The following is a 26482-nucleotide window of genomic DNA, read 5'->3' on the forward strand; positions in this document are numbered from 1 at the left end:
GGAGGCCCCGAACGTTACAATTAACTATGAGTTTCGCGTCGGTTTCAAAAATCTAGACTCACAGGAGGCGGAACATATTTTGCCCAAGGCAGCAATATCCCCTTGGAGTCAAGTCGGCTGGAGACCGATGTATTGATTCTCGACGCAATGTGATTGTTCTACCGTCATTAGGAGGTGCTGAACGTTACAATTCACTATCATTTTGGCGTCGGAATCGAAAATCTAGACTCGCAGGAGAAGGATAATTTGGTGCCAGAGACGGCAATATACCCTTGGAGACAAGTAGGCTGGAGGCCGATGTATTGAATCTCGTCGCAATTTGAGTGTTCCATCGTCATTAGGATGCCATGTACGTTACAATTAACTACCAGATATGCGACGGATTCGAAAATCTAGACTCACAGGAGAACGACCATAAGTTGCCCAAGGCAGCAATAGACTCTTGGAGACAGGTCAGATGAAGGACGATGTATTGTATCTCGACGATATTTGAGTGTTCCATCGTCATTAGGAGGCCTTGAACGTTACAATTAACTATCAGTTTCGCGTCGGATTCGGAAATCTAGACTCACAGGAGACGGACCATATGGTGCCCGAGGCAGCAATATCCCCTTGGAGACAAGTCGGCTTGAGGACGATGTATTGAATCTCGCCGCAATTTGTGTGTTCCATCGTCATTAGGAGGCCCTGAACGTTACAATTAACAATCAGCTTTGCGTCGGATTCCAAAATCTAGACTCACAGGGGAACGACCATAAGGTGCCCGAGGCAGCAATAGACACTTGGAGAAAAGTCGGCTGAAAACGTTGTATTGAATCTCGACGCAATTTGAGTCTTCCATCGTCATTAGGAGGCCCTGAACGTCACAATTAACTATTAGTTCCGCGTCGGATTCAAAAATCTAGACTCACAGGAGACTGACCATATGGAGCCCGAGGCAGCAATATCCCTTTGGAGACAAGTCGGCTGGAGGACGATGTATTGAATCTCGACGCAATTTGTGTGTTCCGTCATCATTAGGAGGCACTGATCGTTACATCTCACTATTATTTTTGCGTTGGAATCGAAAATCCAGACTCACAGGAGACGAACCATATGGTGCCCGAAGCAGCAATATCCCCTTGGAGGCACGTCGCCTGGAGGACGATGTATAGAACCTCCATGCAATTTGAGTGTTCCATCGTCATTAGGGGGCCCTGAGCGTTACAATTAACTATCAGTTATGCGTAGGATTCGAAAATCTAGACTCACAGGAGAAAGACCATATGGTGCCCGAGGCAGCAATAGACCCTTGGAGACAAGTCGGCTGGAGGACGATGTATTGAATATCGACGCAATTTGAGTGTTCCATCGTCATTAGGAGGCCCTGAACGTTACAATTAACTATCAGTTTTGCGTTGGATTCAAAAATGTAGACTCACAGGAGTCGGACCATACGGTGCCCGAGGCAGCAATAACCCCTTGGAGACTAGTCGGCTGGAGGACGATGTATTGAATCTCGACTCAATTTGAGTGTTCCATCGTCATTAATTGGATCTGAACGTTACAATTAACAATCAGTTTTGCGTCGGATTCCAAAATCTAGACACACAGGAGGACGACCATAAGGTGCCCAAGGCCGCAATAGACCCTTGGAGACAAGTAGGCTGAAGGACGATGCATTGAAACTCGACGCAATTTGTGTGTTCCATCGTCATTAGGAGGCCCTGAACGTCACAATTAACTATCATTTTAGCGTCGGATTCGAAAATCTAAGCTCAGGAGAAGGATCATATGGTGCCCGAGACAGCAATATCCCATTGGATAGAAGACGGCTGGAGGTCGATGTATTGAAACTCGACGCAATTTCAGTGTTCCATCGTCATTAGGAGGCCCTGAACATTACAATTAACAATCAGGTTTGCGTCGGAATCCAAAATCTAGACTCACAGGAGAACGACCATAAGGTGCCCAAGGCAGAAAAAGACCCTTGGAGACAAGTCGGCAGAAGGACGATGTATTGAATCTAGACGCAATTTGAGTGTTCCATCGTGATTAGGAGGCCCTGAACGTCACAATTAACTATCAGTTTCGCGTCGGATTCATAGATCTAGACTCACAGGAGACGGAAGATATGGAGCCGGAGGCAGCATAATCCAGTTGTAGACAAGTCGGCTGGAGGACGATGTATTGAATCTCGTCGCAATTTGAGTGTTCCATCGTCATTAGGATGCCATGAAAGTTACAGTTAACTACCAGTTATGCGTCGGATTCGAAAATCTAGACTCACAGGAGAACGACCATAAGGTGAACGAGGCAGCAATAGACCCTTGGAGACAAGTCGGCAGAAGGACGATGTATTGAATCTAGACGCAATTTGAGTGTTCCATCGTCATTAGGAGGCCCTGAAAGTCACAATTAACTATCTGTTTTGCGTCGGATTCAAAAATCTAGACTCACAGGAGACGGACCATATGGAGCCCGAGGCAGCAATATCCCCTTGGAGACAAGTCGGCTGGAGGACGATGAATTGAATCTCGACGCAATTTGAGTGTTCCATCATCATTAGGAGGCGCTGATCGTCACATCTCACTATCATTTTTGCGTCGGAATCGAAAATCTAGTCTCACAGGAGACGGACCATATGGTGCCCGAGGCAGCAATATCCACTTGTAGACAAGTCGGCTGGAGGACGATGTATTGACTCTCGACGCAATTTGAGTGTTCCATCGCCATCAGGGGGCGCTGAACGTTACAATTAACTATCAATTTAGGGTCGGATTCGAAAATCTACGCTCAGGAGAAGGATCATATGCTGCCCGAGACAGCAATATCCCCTTGGATAGAAGAGAGCTGTAAGACGATGTACTGAAACTCGACGCAATTTGAGTGTTCCATCGTCATTAGGAGGCCCTGAACGTTACAATTAACAATCAGGTTTGCGTCGGAATCCAAAATCTAGACTTACAGGGGAACGACCATAAGGTGAACGAGGCAGCAATAGACCCTTGAAGACTAGTCGGCTGAAGGACGTTGCATTGAATCGCGACGCAATCTGAGTGCTCCATCGTCAATAGGAGGCCCTGAACGTCACAATTAACTATCAGTTCCGCATCGGATTCAAAAATCTAGACTCACAGGAGACGGACCATATGGAGCCCGAGGCAGCAATATCCCCTTGGAGGCACGTCGCCTGGAGGACGATGTATTGAACCTCGATGCAATTTGAGTGTTCCATCGTCATTAGGAGGCCTTGAGCATTACAATTAACTATCAGTTATGCGTAGGATTCGAAAATCTAGACTCACAGGTGTCGGACCATACGGTGCCCGAGGCAGCAATATCCCCTTGGAGACTAGTCGGCTGGAGGACGATGTATTGAATCTCGACGCAATTTGAGTGTTCCATCGTCATTAATTGGATCTGAACGTTACAATTAACAATCAGTTTTGCGTCGGATTCCAAAATCTAGACACACAGGAGGACGACCATAAGGTGCCCAAGGCCGCAATAGACCCTTGGAGACAAGTAGGCTGAAGGACGATGCATTGAAACTCGACGCAATTTGTGTGTTCCATCGTCATTAGGAGGCCCTGAACGTCACAATTAACTATCATTTTAGCGTCGGATTCGAAAATCTAAGCTCAGGAGAAGGATCATATGGTGCCCGAGACAGCAATATCCCATTGGATAGAAGACGGCTGGAGGTCGATGTATTGAAACTCGACGCAATTTCAGTGTTCCATCGTCATTAGGAGGCCCTGAACATTACAATTAACAATCAGGTTTGCGTCGGAATCCAAAATCTAGACTCACAGGAGAACGACCATAAGGTGCCCAAGGCAGAAAAAGACCCTTGGAGACAAGTCGGCAGAAGGACGATGTGTTGAATCTAGACGCAATTTGAGTGTTCCATCGTGATTAGGAGGCCCTGAACGTCACAATTAACTATCAGTTTCGCGTCGGATTCATAGATCTAGACTCACAGGAGACGGAAGATATGGAGCCGGAGGCAGCATAATCCAGTTGTAGACAAGTCGGCTGGAGGACGATGTATTGAATCTCGTCGCAATTTGAGTGTTCCATCGTCATTAGGATGCCATGAAAGTTACAGTTAACTACCAGTTATGCGTCGGATTCGAAAATCTAGACTCACAGGAGAACGACCTTAAGGTGAACGAGGCAGCAATAGACCCTTGGAGACAAGTCGGCAGAAGGACGATGTATTGAATCTAGACGCAATTTGAGTGTTCCATCGTCATTAGGAGGCCCTGAAAGTCACAATTAACTATCTGTTTTGCGTCGGATTCAAAAATCTAGACTCACAGGAGACGGACCATATGGAGCCCGAGGCAGCAATATCCCCTTGGAGACAAGTCGGCTGGAGGACGATGAACTGAATCTCGACGCAATTTGAGTGTTCCATCATCATTAGGAGGCGCTGATCGTCACATCTCACTATCATTTTTGCGTCGGAATCGAAAATCTAGTCTCACAGGAGACGGACCATATGGTGCCCGAGGCAGCAATATCCACTTGTAGACAAGTCGGCTGGAGGACGATGTATTGACTCTCGACGCAATTTGAGTGTTCCATCGCCATCAGGGGGCGCTGAACGTTACAATTAACTATCAATTTAGGGTCGGATTCGAAAATCTACGCTCAGGAGAAGGATCATATGCTGCCCGAGACAGCAATATCCCCTTGGATAGAAGAGAGCTGTAAGACGATGTACTGAAACTCGACGCAATTTGAGTGTTCCATCGTCATTAGGAGGCCCTGAACGTTACAATTAACAATCAGGTTTGCGTCGGAATCCAAAATCTAGACTTACAGGGGAACGACCATAAGGTGAACGAGGCAGCAATAGACCCTTGAAGACTAGTCGGCTGAAGGACGTTGCATTGAATCGCGACGCAATCTGAGTGCTCCATCGTCAATAGGAGGCCCTGAACGTCACAATTAACTATCAGTTCCGCATCGGATTCAAAAATCTAGACTCACAGGAGACGGACCATATGGAGCCCGAGGCAGCAATATCCCCTTGGAGGCACGTCGCCTGGAGGACGATGTATTGAACCTCGATGCAATTTGAGTGTTCCATCGTCATTAGGAGGCCTTGAGCATTACAATTAACTATCAGTTATGCGTAGGATTCGAAAATCTAGACTCACAGGTGTCGGACCATACGGTGCCCGAGGCAGCAATATCCCCTTGGAGACTAGTCGGCTGGAGGACGATGTATTGAATCTCGACGCAATTTGAGTGTTCCATCGTCATTAGAAGGTCCTGAACGTTACAATTAACAATCAGTTTTGCGTCGGATTCGAAACTCTAGACACACAGGAGGACGACCATAAGGTGCCCGAGGCACAAATTGACTTTGGAGACAAGTCGGCTGAAGGACGATGTATTGAATCTCGACGGAATTTGAGAGTTCCATCGTCATTAGGATGCCATGAACGTTACAATTAACTATCAGTTTTGCGTCGAATTCGAAAATCTAGAGTTACAGAAGAACGACCATAAGGTGGCCGAGGCAGCAACAGACCCTTGGTGACAGTTCGGCTAAAGGTCGATGTAACGAATCTCGACGCAATTTGAGTGTTCCATCGTCATTAGGAGGCCCTGAACGTTACAATTAACTATCAGTTTTGCGTCGGATACGAAAATCTAGACTCACAGGAGAACGACCATAAGGTGCCCAAGGCAGCAATATCCCCATGGAGACAAGTCGGCTGGAGGACGATGTATTGAATCTCGACGCAATTTGAGTGTTCCATCGTCATTAGGAGGCCCTGAACGTTACAATTAACCATCAGTTTTGCGTAGGATTCGAAAATCTAGACTCACAGGAGAACGACCATAAGGTGCCCGAGGCAGGAATAGACCCTTGAAGACAAGTCGGCTAAAGGACGATATATTGAATCTCGACGCAATTTGAGTGTTCCATCGTCATTAGGATGCCCTGGACGTTGCAATTAACTATCAGTTTTGCGTCGGTTTCGAAAATCGAGACTCACAGGAGACGGACCATATGGTGCCCGAGGCAGGAATATCCCCTTGGTGCCAAGTCACCTGCAGGACGATGTATTGAATCTCGACGCAATTTGAGTGTTCCATTGTCATTAGAAGGAAATGAACGTTACAATTAACAATCAGTTTTGCGTCGGATTCGAAAATCTAGACACAAAGGAGGACGACCATAAGTTGCCCGAGGGAGTAGTAGACCTTTGGAGACAAGTCGGCTGAAGGACGATTCATTGAATGTAGACTAAATTTGAGAGTTCCATCGTCATTAGGATGCCCCTGAACGCTACAATTAACTATCAGTTTTGCGTCGGATTCGAAAATCCATACTCACAGGAGAACGACCATAGGGTGCCCGAGGCAGCAATAGACCCTTGGAGACAGGTCTGCTGAAGGTCGATGTAACGAATCTCGACGCAATTTGAGTGTTCCATCGTCATTAGGAGGCCCTGAACTTTACAATTAACTATCAGTTTTGCGTCGGATTCGAAAATCTAGACTCACAGGAGAACGACCATAAGGTGCCCAAGGCAGAAAATTCCCCATTTACACAAGTCGGCTGAAGGTCGATGTAACGAATCTCGACGCATTTTGAGTGTTCCATCGTCATTAGGAAGCCCTGAACGTTACAATTAACTATCAATTTTAGCGTCGGATTCGAAAATCTACACTCACAGGAGAACGACAATAAGGTGCCCAAGGCAGCAATATCCCTTTCGAGACAAATCGGCTGGAGGACGATGTATTGAACCTCGACGCAATTTGATTGTCCAATCGTCAATGGGAGGCCCTGAACGTTACAATTAACTATCACTTTCGCGTCGGATTCGAAAATCTAGTCTCACAGGAGACGGAACATAAGGTGCCCGAGGCAGCAATATCCCCATGGAGACAAGTCGGCTGGAGGACGATGTATTGATTCTCGACGCAATTTGAGTGTTCCATCGTCATTAGGATGCTCTGAACGTTACAAGCAACTATCACTTTTGCTTCGGATTCGAAAATCTAGACTCACAGGAGGAGGTGCCACAGGCAGCAATGGAGCCTTGGAAACATGTCGGCTGGTAGCCGATGTATTGAATCTCGACGCAATTTGAGTGTTCCATCGTCGTTAGGAGGCCCTGAACGATACAAGTAACGACAGTTTAGCGTCGGATTCGACAATCTAGACTTACAGGAGAATGACCATAAGGTGCCCGAGGTAGCAATAGACCCTTGGAGACAAGTCGGTTGGATGACGATGTATTGAATCTTGACGCAAGTTGAGTGATCCATCGACATTAGGAGGCCCTGAACGTTACAATTAACTATCAGTTTCGCGTCTGATTCTAATATCTATACTCACAGGGAAGGACCATATAGTGCCCGTGGCAGCAATATCCCCTTGTAGACAAGTCGGCTGGAGGACGATGTATTTAATCGCGACACGATTTGAGTGTTCCATCGTCATTAGGAGGCCCTGAACGTTACAATTAACTATCAGTTTCGCGTCGGACTCGAAAATCTAGTCTCACAGGAGACGGACCCTATGGTGCCCGAGGCTGCAATATCCCCTTGGAGACAAGGCGGCTGGAGGACGATGTATTGAATCTCGACCCAATTTGAGTGTTTCATCGTCATTAGGAGGCCCTGACGTTACAATTAACTATCAGTTTTGCGTTGGATTCGAAAATCTAGACTCACAGGAGAAGGTGCCACAGGCAGCAGTAGACCCTTGGAGACAAGTCGGCTGGATGAGGATGTATTGAATCTCGACGCAATTTGAGCGTTTCATTGTCATTAGGAGGCCCTGACCGTTACAATTAACTATCAGTTTTGCGTCGGATTCGTAAATCTAACTCACAGGAGAACGACCATAAGGAGCCCGAGGAAGCAATACCCTGTTGGAGACAAATCGGCTGGAGGACGATGTATTGATTCACGACGCAATTTGAGTGTTCCATCGTCATTAGGATGCTCTGAAAGTTACAAGAAACTATGAGTTGTGCTTCGGATTCGGAAATCTATACCCACAGGAGAAGGTGCCACAGGCTTCAATGGAGCCTTGGAAACATGTCGGCTGGTGGCCGATGTATTGAATCTCGACGCAATTTGAGTGTTCCATCGTCGTTAGGAGGCCCTGAACGATACAAGTAACGACAGTTTTGCGTCGGATTCGACAATCTAGACTTACAGGAGAATGACCATAAGGTGCCCGAGGTAGCAATAGACCCCTGGAGACAAGTCGGTTGGATGACATTGTATTGAATCTCGACGCAATTTGAGTGTTCCATCGTCATTAGGAGGCCCTTAACGTTACAATTAACTGTCAGTTTCGCGTCTGATTCTAAAATCTAGACTCACAGGGAAGGACAATATAGTGCCCGAGGCAGCAATATCCGCTTGTAGACAAGTCGGCAGGAGGACGATGTATTGAAACTCGACACGATTTGAGTGTTCCATCGTCATTAGAAGGCGCTAAACGATTCAATTAACTATCAGTTTCGCGTCGGATTCGATAATCTAGACTCACAGAAGACGGTCCCTATGGTGCCCGAGGCAGCAATATCCCCTTGGAGACACGACGGCTGGAGGACGATGTATTGAACCTCGATGCGATTTGAGTGTTCCATTGTCATTAGAAGGCCCTGAGCGTTACAATTAGCTATCAGTTATGCGTAGGATTCGAAAATCTAGACTCACAGGAGTCGGACCATACGGTGCCGAGGCAGCAATATCTCCATGGAGACTAGTCGGCTGGAGTACGATGTCTTGAATCTCGACGCAATTTGAGTGTTCCATTGTCATTAGAAGGCCCTGAACGTTACAATTAACAATCAGTTTTGCGTCGGATTCGAAAATATAGACACACAGGAGGACGACCATAAGTTGCCCGAGGGAGTAGTAGACCTTTGGAGACAAGTCGGCTGAAGGACGATGTATTGAATCTAGACGAAATTTGAAAGTTCCATCGTCATTAGGATGCCCCTGAACGTTACAATTAACTATCAGTTTTGCGTCGGATTCGAAAATCGAGACTCACAGGAGAACGACCATAAGGTGCCCGAGGCAGCAATAGACCCTTGGAGACAGGTCGGCTGAAGGTCGATGTAACGAATCTCGACGCAATTTGAGTGTTCCATCGTCATTAGGAGGCCCTGAACGTTACAATGAACTATCAGTTTTAGGTCGGATTCGAAAATCTAGACTCACAGGAGCACGACCATAAGGTGCCCAAGGCAGCAAAATCCCCATGGACACAGGTCGGCTGAAAGTCGATGTAACGAATCTCGACGCATTTTGTGTGTTCCACCGTCATTAGGAGGCCCTGAACGATACAATTAACTATCAGTTTTGCGTCGGATTCGAAAATCTACACTCACAGGAGAACGACAAGAAGGTGCCCAAAGCAGCAATATCCCTTTGGAGACAAATCGGCTGGAGGACGATGTATTGAGCCTCGACGCAATTTGAGTGTTCATCGTCATTAGGATGCTCTGAACGTTACAAGCAACTATCAGTTTTGCTTCGGATTCGAAAATCTAGACTCACAGGAGAAGGTGCCACAGGCAGCAATGGAGCCTTGGAAACATGTCGGCTGGTGGCCGATGTATTGAATCTCGACGCAATTTGAGTGTTCCATCGTCATTAGGAGGCCCTGAACGTTACAAGGAACTACAGATTTGCGTCGGATTCGACAATCTAGACTTACAGGACAATGACCATAAGGTGCCCGAGGTAGCAATAGACCCTTGGAGACAAGTCGGTTGGATGACGATGTATTTAATCTCGACGCAATTTGAGTGTTCCATCGTCATTAGGAGGCCCTTAACGTTACAATTAACTGTCAGTTTCGCGTCTGATTCTAAAATCTAGACTCACAGGGAGGGACAATATAGTGCCCGAGGCAGCAATATCCGCTTGTAGACAAGTCGGCTGGAGGACGATGTATTGAAACGCGACACGATTTGAGTGTTCCATCGTCATTAGGAGGCGCTAAACGATTCAAATAACTATCAGTTTCGCGTCGGATTCGATAATCTAGACTCACAGAAGACGGACCCTATGGTGCCCAAGACAGCAATATCCCCTAGGAGACACGTCGGCAGGAGGACGATGTATTGAACCTCGATGCGATTTGAGTGTTTCATTGTCATTAGGTGGCCCTGAGCGTTACAATTAGCTATCAGTTATGCGTAGGATTCGAAAATCTAGACTCACAGGAGTCGGGCCATACGGTGCCCGAGGCAGCAATATCTCCATGGAGACTAGTCGGCTGGAGGACAATGTATTGAATCTCGACGCAATTTGAGTGTTCCATTGTCATTAGGAGGCCCTGAACGTTACAATTAACTATCAGTTTTGCGTCGGATTCGAAAATCTACACTCACAGGAGAACGACAATACGGTGCCCAAGGCAGCAATATCCCTTTGGAGATAAATCGGCTGGAGGACGATGTATTGAACCTCGACGCAATTTGAGTGTTCCATCGTCATTAGGATGCCCCTGAACGTACAATGAACTATCAGTTTTGCGTCGGATTCGAAAATCCAGACTCACAGGAGAACGACCATAAGGTGCCTGAGGCAGCAATAGACCCTTGGAGACAGGTCGGCTGAATGTCGATGTAACGAATCTCGACGCAATTTGAGTGTTCCATCGTCTATAGGAGGCCCTGAACGTTACAATTAACTATCAGTTTTGCGTCGGATTCGAAAATCTAGACTCACAGGAGAACGACCATAAGGTGCCCAAGGCAGCAAAATCCCCATGGACACAGGTCGGCTGAAGGTCGATGTAACGAATCTCGACGCATTTTGAGTGTTCCATCGTCATTAGGAGGCCCTGAACGTTACAATTAACTATCAGTTTTGCGTCGGATTCGAAAATCTACACTCACAGGAGAACGACAATAAGGTGCCCAAGGCAGCAATATCCCTTTGGAGACAAATCGGCTGGAGGACGATGTATTGAGCCTCGACGCAATTTGAGTCTTCCATCGTCATTAGGATGCTCTGAACGTTACAAGCAACTATCAGTTCTGCTTCAGGTTCGAAAATCTAGACTGACAGGAGGAGGTGCCACAGGCAGCAATGGAGCCTTGGAAACATGTCGGCTGGTGGCCGATGTATTGAATCTCGACGCAATTTGAGTGTTCCATCGTCGTTAGGAGGCCCTGAACGATACAAGTAACGACAGTTTTGCGTCGGACGCGACAATCTAGACTTACAGGAGAATGACCATAAGGTGCCCGAGGTAGCAATAGACCCTTGGAGACAAATCGGTTGGATGACGATGTATTGAATCTCGACGCAAGTTGAGTGATCCATCGACATTAGGAGGCCCTGAACGTTACAATTAACTATCAGTTTCGGGTCTGATTCTAATATTTATACTCACAGGGAAGGACCATATAGTGCCCGAGGCAGCAATATCCCCTTGTAGACAAGTCGGCTAGTGGACGATGTATTGAATCGCGACACGATTTGAGAGTTCCATCGTCATTAGGAGGCCCTGAACGTTACAATTAACTATCAGTTTCGCGTCGGATTCGTAAATCTAGACTCACAGGAGAACGACTATATGGTGCCCGAGGCAGCAATAGACCCTTGGAGACAAGTCGGCTGAAGGACGATGTATTGAACCTCGACGCAATTTAAGTGTTCCATAGTCATTAAGAGGCCCTTAACGATACAATTAACTATCAGTTTTGCGTTGGATTCGAAAATCTAGACTCACAGGAGAAGGTGCCACAGGCAGCAGCAGACCCTTGAAGACAAGTCGGCTGGATGACGATGTATTGAATCTCGACGCAATTTGAGTGTTCCATCGTCATTAGGAGGCCCTTAACGTTACAATTAACTGTCAGTTTCGCGTCTGATTCTAAAATCTAGACTCACAGGGAAGGACAATATAGTGCCCGAGGCAGCAATATCCGCTTGTAGACAAGTCGGCTGGAGGACGATGTATTGAAACTCGACACGATTTGAGTGTTCCATCGTCATTAGGAGGCGCTAAACGATTCAAATAACTATCAGTTTCGCGTCGGATTCGATAATCTAGACTCACAGAAGACGGACCCTATGGTGCCCGAGGCAGCAACATCCCCTTGGAGACACGTCGGCTGGAGGACGATGTATTGAACCTCGATGCAATTTGAGTGTTCCATTGTCATTAGGTAGCCCTAAGCGTTACAATTAGCTATCAGTTATGCGTAGGATTCGAAAATCTAGACTCACAGGAGTCGGACCATACGGTGCCCGAGGCAGCAATATCTCCATGGAGGCTAGTCGGCTGGAGGACGATGTATTGAATCTCGACGCAATTTCAGTGTTCCATTGTCATTAGAAGGCCCTGAACGTTACAATTAACAATCAGTTTTGCGTCGGATTCGAAAATCTAGACACACAAGAGGACGACCATAAGTTGCCCGAGGGAGTAGTAGACCTTTGGAGACAAGTCGGCTGAAGGACGATGTATTGAATCTAGACGAAATTTGAGAGTTCCATCGTCATTAGGATGCCCCTGAACGTTACAATTAACTATCAGTTTTGCGTCGGATTCGAAAATTCAGACTCACAGGAGGAGGTGCCACAGGCAGCAATGGAGCCTTGGAAACATGTCGGCTCGTGGCCGATGTATTGAATCTCGACGCAATTTGAGTGTTCCATCGTCATTAGGAGGCCCTGGACGTTACAATTAACTATCAGGCTCGCGTCGGATTCTAAAATCTTGACTCACAAGAGCCGGAGCATTTGGTTCTCGAGACAGCAATATCCACTTGGAGACAAGTCGGCTGGAGTACGATGTATTGAATCTCGACGCAATTTGAATGTTCCTACGTCATTAGGAGGCCCTGAACGTTACAATTAACTATCACTTTTGCGTCGGATTCGAAAATCTAGACTCACAGGAGAACGACTATATGGTGCCCGAGGCAGCAATAGACCCTTGGAGACAAGTCGGCTGAAGGACGATGTATTGAACCTCAACGCAATTTAAGTGTTCCATAGTCATTAAGAGGCCCTTAACGATACAATTAACTACCAGTTTCGCGTCGGATTCGAAAATCTAGACTCACAGGAGACGGACCCTATGGTGCCCGAGGCTGCAATATCCCCTTGGAGACAAGGCGGCTGGAGGACGATGTATTGAATCTCGACCCAATTTGAGTGTTTCATCGTCATTAGGAGGCCCTGACGTTACAATTAACTATCAGTTTTGCGTTGGATTCGAAAATCTAGACTCACAGGAGAAGGTGCCACAGGCAGCAGTAGACCCTTGGAGACAAGTCGGCTGGATGAGGATGTATTGAATCTCGACGCAATTTGAGCGTTTCATTGTCATTAGGAGGCCCTGACCGTTACAATTAACTATCAGTTTTGCGTCGGATTCGTAAATCTAACTCACAGGAGAACGACCATAAGGAGCCCGAGGAAGCAATACCCTGTTGGAGACAAATCGGCTGGAGGACGATGTATTGATTCACGACGCAATTTGAGTGTTCCATCGTCATTAGGATGCTCTGAAAGTTACAAGAAACTATGAGTTGTGCTTCGGATTCGGAAATCTATACCCACAGGAGAAGGTGCCACAGGCTTCAATGGAGCCTTGGAAACATGTCGGCTGGTGGCCGATGTATTGAATCTCGACGCAATTTGAGTGTTCCATCGTCGTTAGGAGGCCCTGAACGATACAAGTAACGACAGTTTTGCGTCGGATTCGACAATCTAGACTTACAGGAGAATGACCATAAGGTGCCCGAGGTAGCAATAGACCCCTGGAGACAAGTCGGTTGGATGACGATGTATTGAATCTCGACGCAATTTGAGTGTTCCATCGTCATTAGGAGGCCCTTAACGTTACAATTAACTGTCAGTTTCGCGTCTGATTCTAAAATCTAGACTCACAGGGAAGGACAATATAGTGCCCGAGGCAGCAATATCCGCTTGTAGACAAGTCGGCAGGAGGACGATGTATTGAAACTCGACACGATTTGAGTGTTCCATCGTCATTAGAAGGCGCTAAACGATTCAATTAACTATCAGTTTCGCGTCGGATTCGATAATCTAGACTCACAGAAGACGGTCCCTATGGTGCCCGAGGCAGCAATATCCCCTTGGAGACACGACGGCTGGAGGACGATGTATTGAACCTCGATGCGATTTGAGTGTTCCATTGTCATTAGAAGGCCCTGAGCGTTACAATTAGCTATCAGTTATGCGTAGGATTCGAAAATCTAGACTCACAGGAGTCGGACCATACGGTGCCGAGGCAGCAATATCTAAATGGAGACTAGTCGGCTGGAGTACGATGTCTTGAATCTCGACGCAATTTGAGTGTTCCATTGTCATTAGAAGGCCCTGAACGTTACAATTAACAATCAGTTTTGCGTCGGATTCGAAAATATAGACACACAGGAGGACGACCATAAGTTGCCCGAGGGAGTAGTAGACCTTTGGAGACAAGTCGGCTGAAGGACGATGTATTGAATCTAGACGAAATTTGAAAGTTCCATCGTCATTAGGATGCCCCTGAACGTTACAATTAACTATCAGTTTTGCGTCGGATTCGAAAATCGAGACTCACAGGAGAACGACCATAAGGTGCCCGAGGCAGCAATAGACCCTTGGAGACAGGTCGGCTGAAGGTCGATGTAACGAATCTCGACGCAATTTGAGTGTTCCATCGTCATTAGGAGGCCCTGAACGTTACAATGAACTATCAGTTTTAGGTCGGATTCGAAAATCTAGACTCACAGGAGCACGACCATAAGGTGCCCAAGGCAGCAAAATCCCCATGGACACAGGTCGGCTGAAAGTCGATGTAACGAATCTCGACGCATTTTGTGTGTTCCACCGTCATTAGGAGGCCCTGAACGATACAATTAACTATCAGTTTTGCGTCGGATTCGAAAATCTACACTCACAGGAGAACGACAAGAAGGTGCCCAAAGCAGCAATATCCCTTTGGAGACAAATCGGCTGGAGGACGATGTATTGAGCCTCGACGCAATTTGAGTGTTCATCGTCATTAGGATGCTCTGAACGTTACAAGCAACTATCAGTTTTGCTTCGGATTCGAAAATCTAGACTCACAGGAGAAGGTGCCACAGGCAGCAATGGAGCCTTGGAAACATGTCGGCTGGTGGCCGATGTATTGAATCTCGACGCAATTTGAGTGTTCCATCGTCATTAGGAGGCCCTGAACGTTACAAGGAACTACAGATTTGCGTCGGATTCGACAATCTAGACTTACAGGACAATGACCATAAGGTGCCCGAGGTAGCAATAGACCCTTGGAGACAAGTCGGTTGGATGACGATGTATTGAATCTCGACGCAATTTGAGTGTTCCATCGTCATTAGGAGGCCCTTAACGTTACAATTAACTGTCAGTTTCGCGTCTGATTCTAAAATCTAGACTCACAGGGAGGGACAATATAGTGCCCGAGGCAGCAATATCCGCTTGTAGACAAGTCGGCTGGAGGACGATGTATTGAAACGCGACACGATTTGAGTGTTCCATCGTCATTAGGAGGCGCTAAACGATTCAAATAACTATCAGTTTCGCGTCGGATTCGATAATCTAGACTCACAGAAGACGGACCCTATGGTGCCCAAGACAGCAATATCCCCTAGGAGACACGTCGGCAGGAGGACGATGTATTGAACCTCGATGCGATTTGAGTGTTTCATTGTCATTAGGTGGCCCTGAGCGTTACAATTAGCTATCAGTTATGCGTAGGATTCGAAAATCTAGACTCACAGGAGTCGGGCCATACGGTGCCCGAGGCAGCAATATCTCCATGGAGACTAGTCGGCTGGAGGACAATGTATTGAATCTCGACGCAATTTGAGTGTTCCATTGTCATTAGGAGGCCCTGAACGTTACAATTAACTATCAGTTTTGCGTCGGATTCGAAAATCTACACTCACAGGAGAACGACAATACGGTGCCCAAGGCAGCAATATCCCTTTGGAGATAAATCGGCTGGAGGACGATGTATTGAACCTCGACGCAATTTGAGTGTTCCATCGTCATTAGGATGCCCCTGAACGTACAATGAACTATCAGTTTTGCGTCGGATTCGAAAATCCAGACTCACAGGAGAACGACCATAAGGTGCCTGAGGCAGCAATAGACCCTTGGAGACAGGTCGGCTGAATGTCGATGTAACGAATCTCGACGCAATTTGAGTGTTCCATCGTCTATAGGAGGCCCTGAACGTTACAATTAACTATCAGTTTTGCGTCGGATTCGAAAATCTAGACTCACAGGAGAACGACCATAAGGTGCCCAAGGCAGCAAAATCCCCATGGACACAGGTCGGCTGAAGGTCGATGTAACGAATCTCGACGCATTTTGAGTGTTCCATCGTCATTAGGAGGCCCTGAACGTTACAATTAACTATCAGTTTTGCGTCGGATTCGAAAATCTACACTCACAGGAGAACGACAATAAGGTGCCCAAGGCAGCAATATCCCTTTGGAGACAAATCGGCTGGAGGACGATGTATTGAGCCTCGACGCAATTTGAGTCTTCCATCGTCATTAGGATGCTCTGAACGTTACAAGCAACTATCAGTTCTGCTTCAGGTTCGAAAATCTAGACTGACAGGAGGAGGTGCCACAGGCAGCAATGGAGCCTTGGAAACATGTCGGCTGGTGGCCGATGTATTGAATCTCGACGCAATTTGAGTGTTCCATCGTCGTTAGGAGGCCCTGAACGATACAAGTAACGACAGTTTTGCGTCGGATGCGACAATCTAGACTTACAGGAGAATGACCATAAGGTGCCCGAGGTAGCAATAGACCCTTGGAGACAAATCGGTTGGATGACGATGTATTGAATCTCGACGCAAGTTGAGTGATCCATCGACATTAGGAGGCCCTGAACGTTACAATTAACTATCAGTTTCGGGTCTGATTCTAATATTTATACTCACAGGGAAGGACCATATAGTGCCCGAGGCAGCAATATCCCCTTGTAGACAAGTCGGCTAGTGGACGATGTATTGAATCGCGACACGATTTGAGAGTTCCATCGTCATTAGGAGGCCCTGAACGTTACAATTAACTATCAGTTTCGCGTCGGATTCGTAAATCTAGACTCACAGGAGAACGACTATATGGTGCCCGAGGCAGCAATAGACCCTTGGAGACAAGTCGGCTGAAGGACGATGTATTGAACCTCGACGCAATTTAAGTGTTCCATAGTCATTAAGAGGCCCTTAACGATACAATTAACTATCAGTTTTGCGTTGGATTCGAAAATCTAGACTCACAGGAGAAGGTGCCACAGGCAGCAGCAGACCCTTGAAGACAAGTCGGCTGGATGACGATGTATTGAATCTCGACGCAATTTGAGTGTTCCATCGTCATTAGGAGGCCCTTAACGTTACAATTAACTGTCAGTTTCGCGTCTGATTCTAAAATCTAGACTCACAGGGAAGGACAATATAGTGCCCGAGGCAGCAATATCCGCTTGTAGACAAGTCGGCTGGAGGACGATGTATTGAAACTCGACACGATTTGAGTGTTCCATCGTCATTAGGAGGCGCTAAACGATTCAAATAACTATCAGTTTCGCGTCGGATTCGATAATCTAGACTCACAGAAGACGGACCCTATGGTGCCCGAGGCAGCAACATCCCCTTGGAGACACGTCGGCTGGAGGACGATGTATTGAACCTCGATGCAATTTGAGTGTTCCATTGTCATTAGGTAGCCCTAAGCGTTACAATTAGCTATCAGTTATGCGTAGGATTCGAAAATCTAGACTCACAGGAGTCGGACCATACGGTGCCCGAGGCAGCAATATCTCCATGGAGGCTAGTCGGCTGGAGGACGATGTATTGAATCTCGACGCAATTTCAGTGTTCCATTGTCATTAGAAGGCCCTGAACGTTACAATTAACAATCAGTTTTGCGTCGGATTCGAAAATCTAGACACACAAGAGGACGACCATAAGTTGCCCGAGGGAGTAGTAGACCTTTGGAGACAAGTCGGCTGAAGGACGATGTATTGAATCTAGACGAAATTTGAGAGTTCCATCGTCATTAGGATGCCCCTGAACGTTACAATTAACTATCAGTTTTGCGTCGGATTCGAAAATTCAGACTCACAGGAGGAGGTGCCACAGGCAGCAATGGAGCCTTGGAAACATGTCGGCTCGTGGCCGATGTATTGAATCTCGACGCAATTTGAGTGTTCCATCGTCATTAGGAGGCCCTGGACGTTACAATTAACTATCAGGCTCGCGTCGGATTCTAAAATCTTGACTCACAAGAGCCGGAGCATTTGGTTCTCGAGACAGCAATATCCACTTGGAGACAAGTCGGCTGGAGTACGATGTATTGAATCTCGACGCAATTTGAATGTTCCTACGTCATTAGGAGGCCCTGAACGTTACAATTAACTATCACTTTTGCGTCGGATTCGAAAATCTAGACTCACAGGAGAACGACTATATGGTGCCCGAGGCAGCAATAGACCCTTGGAGACAAGTCGGCTGAAGGACGATGTATTGAACCTCAACGCAATTTAAGTGTTCCATAGTCATTAAGAGGCCCTTAACGATACAATTAACTACCAGTTTCGCGTCGGATTCGAAAATCTAGACTCACAGGAGACGGACCCTATGGTGCCCGAGACTGCAATATCCCCTTGGAGACAAGGCGGCTGGAAGACGATGTATTGAATCTCGACCCAATTTGAGTGTTTCATCGTCATTAGGAGGCCCTGACGTTACAATTAACTATCAGTTTTGCGTTGGATTCGGAAATCTAGACTCACAGGAGAAGGTTCCACAGGCAGCAGCAGACCCTTGAAGACAAGTCGGCTGGATGACGATGTATTGAATCTCGACGCAATTTGAGTGTTCCATCGTCATTAGGAGTCCCTGAACGTTACAATTAACTATCAGTTTTGCGTCGGATTCGTAAATCTAACTCACTGGAGAACGACCATAAGGAGCCCGAGGAAGCAATACCCCGTTGGAGACAAATCGGCTGGAGGACGATGTATTGATTCTCGACGCAATTTGAGTGTTCCATCGTCATTAGGATGTTCTGAAAGTTACAAGAAACTATCAGTTGTGCTTCGGATTCGGAAATCTATACTCACAGGAGAAGGTGCCACAGGCTTCAATGGAGCCTTGGAAACATGTCGGCTGGTGGCCGATGTATTGAATCTCGACGCAATTTGAGTATTCCATCGTCATTACGAGGCCCTGAACGTTACAAGTAACTACAGTTTTGCGTCGGATTTGACAATCTAGACTTACAGGAGAATGACCATAAGGTGCCCGAGGTAGCAATAGACCCTTGGAGACAAGTCGGTCTGATGACGATGTATTGAATCTCGACGCAATTTGAGTGTTCCATCGTCATTAGGAGGCCCTTAACGTTACAATCAACTGTCAGTTTCGCGTCTGATTCTAAAAACTAGACTTACAGGGAAGGACAATATAGTGCCCGAGGCAGCAATATCCGCTTGTAGACAAGTCGGCTGGAGGACGATGTATTGAAACTCGACACGATTTGAGTGTTCCATCGTCATTAGGAGGCGCTAAACGATTCAAATAACTATCAGTTTCGCATCGGATTCGATAATCTATACTCACAGAAGACGGACCCTATGGGGCCCGAGGCAGCAATATCCCCTTGGAGACACGTCGGCTGGAGGACGATGTATTGAACCTCGATGCGATTTGAGTGTTCCATCGTCATTAGGAGGCGCTAAACGATTCAATTAACTATCAGTTTCGCGTCGGATTCGATAATCTAGACTCACAGAAGACGGACCCTATGGTGCCCGAGGCAGCAATATGCCCTTGGAGACAAGTCGCTGGAGGAAGAAGTATTAAATCTCGACGAAATTTGAGTGTTCCATCGCCATTAGGAGGCCCTGAATGTTACAATTTACTATCAGTTATGCGTCGGATTCGAAAATCTAGACTCACAGGAGAACAATCATTAGGTGCCCGAGGCAGCAATAGACCCTTAGAGACAAGTCGGCTGAAGGACGATGTATTGAATCTCCACGCAATTTAAGTGTTCCATCGTCAATAGGAAGCCCTGAACGTTACAATTAACTATCAGTTTCGCGTCGGAATCGAAAATCTAGACTCACAGGAGATGGATCCTTTGGTGCCCGAGGCAGCAATTTCCCCTTGGAGACAAGTAGGCTGGAGGACGATGTATTGAATCTCGACGCAATTTGAGTGTTCCTTTGTCATTAGGAGGCCCTGAACGTTACAATTGACTATCAGTTTTGCGGCGGATTCGAAAATCTAGACTCACAGGTGAACGGCCATATGGTGCCCGAGGCAGCAATAGACACTTGGAGACAAGTCGGCTGAAGGTCGATGTATTGAATCTCGACGCAGTTTGAGTGTTCCATCGTCATTAGGAGGCCCTGGACGTTTCAATTAACTATCAGGCCCGCGTCGGATTCTAAAATCTAGACTCACAAGAGCCGGACCATTTGGTTCTCGAGACAGCAATATCCACTTGGAGACAAGTCGGCTGGAGTACGATGTATTGAATCTCGTCGCAATTTGAATGTTCCTACGTCATTAGGAGGCCCTGAACGTTACAATTAACTATCACTTTTGCGTCGGATTCGAAAATCTAGACTCACAGGTGAACGACTATATGGTGCCCGAGGCAGCAATAGACCCTTGGAGACAAGTCGGCTGAAGGACGATGTATTGAACCTCGACGCAATTTAAGTGTTCCATAGTCATTAAGAGGCCCCTAACGATACAATTAACTATCAGTTTCGCGTCGGATTCGAAAATCTAGACTCACAGGAGACGGACCTTATGGTGCCCGAGACTGCAATATCCCCTTGGAGACAAGGCGGCTGGAGGACGATGTATTGAATCTCGACCCAATTTGAGTGTTTCATCGTCATTAGGAGGCCCTGACGTTACAATTAACTATCAGTTTTGCGTTGGATTCGAAAATCTAGACTCACAGGAGAAGGTGCCACAGGCAGCAGCAGACCCTTGAAGACAAGTCGGCTGGATGACGATGTATTGAATCTCGACGCAATTTGAGTGTTCCATCGTCATTAGGAGTCCCTGAACGTTACAATTAACTATCAGTTTTGCGTCGGATTCGTAAATCTAACTCACTGGAGAACGACCATAAGGAGCCCGAGGAAGCAATACCCCGTTGGAGACAAATCGGCTGGAGGACGATGTATTGATTCTCGACGCAATTTGAGTGTTCCATCGTCATTAGGATGCTCTGAAAGTTACAAGAAACTATCAGTTGTGCTTCGGATTCGGAAATCTATACTCACAGGAGAAGGTGCCACAGGCTTCAATGGAGCCTTGGAAACATGTCGGCTGGTGGCCGATGTATTGAATCTCGACGCAATTTGAGTGTTCCATCGTCATTACGAGGCCCTGAACGTTACAAGTAACTACAGTTTTGCGTCGGATTTGACAATCTAGACTTACAGGAGAATGACCATAAGGTGCCCGAGGTAGCAATAGACACTTGGAGACAAGTCGGTTGGATGACGATGTATTGAATCTCGACGCAATTTGAGTGTTCCATCGTCATTAGGAGGCGCTAAACGATTCAATTAACTATCAGTTTCGCGTCGGATTCGATAATCTAGACTCACAGAAGACGGACCCTATGGTGCCCGAGGCAGCAATATCCCCTTGGAGACAAGTCGGCTGGAGGAAGAAGTATTGAATCTCGACGTAATTTGAGTGTTCCATCGTCATTAGGAGGCCCTGAATGTTACAATTTACTATCAGTTTCGCGTCTGATTCTAAAATCTAGACTTACAGGGAAGGACAATGTAGTGCCCGAGGCAGCAATATCCGCTTGTAGACAAGTCGGCTGGAGGACGATGTATTGAAACTCGACACGATTTGAGTGTTCCATCGTCATTAGGAGGCGCTAAACGATTCAATTAACTATCAGTTTCGCGTCGGATTCGATAATCTAGACTCACAGAAGACGGACCCTATGGTGCCCGAGGCAGCAATATCCCCTTGGAGACAAGTCGGCTGGAGGAAGAAGTATTGAATCTCGACGTAATTTGAGTGTTCCATCGTCATTAGGAGGCCCTGAATGTTACAATTTACTATCAGTTTTGCGTCGGAATCGAAAATCTAGACTCACAGGAGAACGATCATTAGGTGCCCGAGGCAGCAATAGACCCTTAGAGACAAGTCGGCTGAAGGACGATGTATTGAATCTCCACGCAATTTAAGTCTTCCATCGTCAATAGGTGGCACTGAACGTTACAATTAACTATCAGTTTCGCGTCGGAATCGAAAATCTAGGCTCACAGGAGATGGATCCTTTGGTGCCCGAGGCAGCAATATCCCCTTGGAGGCAAGTCGGCTGGAGGACGATGTAGTGAATCTCGACGCAATTTGAGTGTTCCGTTGTCATTAGGAGGCCCTGAACGTTCCAATTAACTATCAGTTTTGCGTCGGATTCGAAAATCTAGACTCACAGGGGAACGACCATAAGGTGCCCGAGGCAGCAATAGACCCTTGGAGACTAGTCGGCAGGAGGACGATCTATTGAATCTCGACGCATTTTGAGTGTTCCATCGTCATTAGGAGACCCTGAACGTTGCAATTAACTATCAGTTTGGCGTCGGATTCCAAAATCTATACCCACAGGAGACGGACCATATGGTGCCCGAGGCAGCATTATCTCCTTGGAGACAAGTCGGCTGTAGGACGATGTATTGAACCTCGACGCAATTTGAGTGTTCTGTCGTCATTAGGTGGCAATGAACGTTACAATTAACTATCAGTTTTGCGTCGGATTCGAAAATCTAGACTCACAGGTGAACGACCATAATGTGCCCGAGGCAGCAATAGACCCTTGGAGACAAGTCGGCTGAAGGACGATGTATTGAACCTCGACGCAATTTAAGTGTTCCATCGTGAATAGGGAGCCCTGAACGTTACAATTAACTATCAGTTTCGCGTCGGAATCGAAAATCTAGACTCACAGGAGATGGATCCTTTGGTGCCCGAGGCAGCAATTTCCCCTTGGAGACAAGTAGGCTGGAGGACGATGTATTGAATCTCGACGCAATTTGAGTGTTCCTTTGTCATTAGGAGGCCCTGAACGTTACAATTGACTATCAGTTTTGCGTCGGATTCGAAAATCTAGACTCACAGGTGAACGGCCATATGGTGCCCGAGGCAGCAATAGACACTTGAAGACAAGTCGGCTGAAGGTCGATGTATTGAATCTCGACGCAATTTGAGTGTTCCATCGTCATTAGGAGGCCCTGGACGTTTCAATTAACTATCAGGCCCGCGTCGGATTCTAAAATCTAGACTCACAAGAGCCGGACCATTTGGTTCTCGAGACAGCAATATCCACTTGGAGACAAGTCGGCTGGAGTACGATGTATTGAATCTCGACGCAATTCGAATCTTCCTACGTCATTAGGAGGCCTTGAACGTTACAATTAACTATCACTTTTGCGTCGGATTCGAAAATCTAGACTCACAGGAGAACGACTATATGGTGCCCGAGGCAGCAATAGACCCTTGGAGACAAGTCGGCTGAAGGACGATGTATTGAACCTCGACGCAATTTAAGTGTTCCATAGTCATTAAGAGGCCCTTAACGATACAATTAACTATCAGTTTCGCGTCGGATTCGAAAATCTAGACTCACAGGAGATCGACTATATGGTGCCCGAGGCAGCAATAGACCCTTGGAGACAAGTCGGCTGGAGGACGATGTATTGAATCTCGACCCAATTTGAGTGTTTCATCGTCATTAGGAGGCCCTGACGTTACAATTAACTATCAGTTTTGCGTTGGATTCGAAAATCTAGACTCACAGGAGAAGGTGCCACAGGCAGCAGCAGACCCTTGAAGACAAGTCGGCTGGATGACGATGTATTGAATCTCGACGCAATTTGAGTGTTCCATCGTCATTAGGAGGCCCTGAACGTTACAATTAACTATCAGTTTTGCGTCGGATTCGTAAATCTAACTCACTGGAGAACGACCATAAGGAGCCCGAGGAAGCAATACCCCATTGGAGACAAATCGGCTGGAGGACGATGTATTGATTCTCGACGCAATTTGAGTGTTCCATCGTCATTAGGATGCTCTGAAAGTTACAAGAAACTATCAGTTGTGCTTCGGATTCGGAAATCTATACTCACAGGAGAAGGTGCCACAGGCTTCAATGGAGCCTTGGAAACATGTCGGCTGGTGGCCGATGTATTGAATCTCGACGCAATTTGAGTGTTCCATCGTCATTACGAGGCCCTGAACGTTACAAGTAACTACAGTTTTGCGTCGGATTTGACAATCTAGACTTACAGGAGAATGACCATAAGGTGCCCGAGGTAGCAATAGACCCTTGGAGACAAGTCGGTTGGATGACGATGTATTGAATCTCGACGCAATTTGAGTGTTCCATCGTCATTAGGAGGTGCTAAACGATTCAATTAACTATCAGTTTCGCGTGGGATTCGATAATCTAGACTCACAGAAGACGGACCCGATGGTGCCCGAGGCAGCAATATCCCCTTGGAGACAAGTCGGCTGGAGGAAGAAGTATTGAATCTCGACGTAATTTGAGTGTTCCATCGTCATTAGGAGGCCCTGAATGTTACAATTTACTATCAGTTTCGCGTCTGATTCTAAAATCTAGACTTACAGGGAAGGACAATATAGTGCCCGAGGCAGCAATATCCGCTTGTAGACAAGTCGGCTTGCGGACGATGTATTGAAACTCGACACGATTTGAGTGTTCCATCGACATTAGGAGGCGCTAAACGATTCAATTAACTATCAGTTTCGCGTCGGATTCGATAATCTAGACTCACAAGAGACGGACCCTATGGTGCCCGAGGCAGCAATATCCCCTTGGAGACAAGTCGGCTGGAGGAAGAAGTATTGAATCTCGACGTAATTTGAGTGTTCCATCGTCATTAGGAGGCCCTGAATGTTACAATTAACTATCAGTTTTGCGTCGGATTCGAAAATCTAGACTCACAGGGGAACGACCATAAGGTGCCCGAGGCAGCAATAGACCCTTGGAGACTAGTCGGCAGGAGGACGATCTATTGAATCTCGACGCATTTTGAGTGTTCCATCGTCATTAGGAGACCCTGAACGTTGCAATTAACTATCAGTTTGGCGTCGGATTCGAAAATCTATACCCACAGGAGACGGACCATATGGTGCCCGAGGCAGCATTATCTCCTTGGAGACAAGTCGGCTGTAGGACGATGTATTGAACCTCGACGCAATTTGAGTGTTCTGTCGTCATTAGGTGGCAATGAACGTTACAATTAACTATCAGTTTTGCGTCGGATTCGAAAATCTAGACTCACAGGTGAACGACCATAATGTGCCCGAGGCAGCAATAGACCCTTGGAGACAAGTCGGCTGAAGGACGATGTATAGAAACCTCGACGCAATTTAAGTGTTCCATCGTCATTAGGAGGCGCTAAACGATTCAATTAACTATCAGTTTCGCGTCGGATTCGATAATTTAGACTCACAGAAGACGGACCCTATGGTGCCCGAGGCAGCAATATCCCCTTGGAGACAAGTCGGCTGGAGGAAGAAGTACTGAATCTCGACGTAATTTGAGTGTTCCGTCGTCATTAGGAGGCCCTGAATGTTACAATTTACTATCAGTTTCGCGTCTGATTCTAAAATCTAGACTTACAGGGAAGGACAATATAGTGCCCGAGGCAGCAATATCCGCTTGTAGACAAGTCGGCTGGAGGACGATGTATTGAAACTCGACACGATTTGAGTGTTCCATCGTCATTAGGAGGCGCTAAACGATTCAATTAACTTTCAGTTTCGCGTCGGATTCGATAATCTAGACTCATAGAAGACGGACCCTATGGTGCCCGAGGCAGCAATATAGCCTTGGAGACAAGTCGGCTGGAGGAAGAAGTATTGAATCTCGACGTAATTTGAGTGTTCCATCGTCATTAGGAGGCCCTGAATGTTACAATTTACTATCAGTTTTGCGTCGGATTCGAAAATCTAGACTCACAGGAGAACGATCATTAGGTGCCCGAGGCAGCAATAGACCCTTAGAGACAAGTCGGCTGAAGGACGATGTATTGAGTCTCCACGCAATTTAAGTCTTCCATCGTCAATAGGTGGCACTGAACGTTAAAATTAACTATCAGTTTCGCGTCGGAATCGAAAATCTAGGATCACAGGAGATGGATCCTTTGGTGCCCGAGGCAGCAATATCCCCTTGGAGGCAAGTCGGCTGGAGGACGATGTATTGAATCTCGACGCAATTTGAGTGTTCCGTTGTCATTAGGAGGCCCTGAACGTTACAATTAACTATCAGTTTTGCGTCGGATTCGAAAATCTAGACTCACAGGGGAACGACCATAAGGTGCCCGAGGCAGCAATAGACCCTTGGAGACTAGTCGGCAGGAGGACGATCTATTGAATCTCGACGCATTTTGAATGTTCCATCGTCATTAGGTG

This window comes from Schistocerca americana, chromosome X (genome assembly GCF_021461395.2).
Source record: "Schistocerca americana isolate TAMUIC-IGC-003095 chromosome X, iqSchAmer2.1, whole genome shotgun sequence".
Taxonomy (NCBI): domain Eukaryota; kingdom Metazoa; phylum Arthropoda; class Insecta; order Orthoptera; family Acrididae; genus Schistocerca; species Schistocerca americana.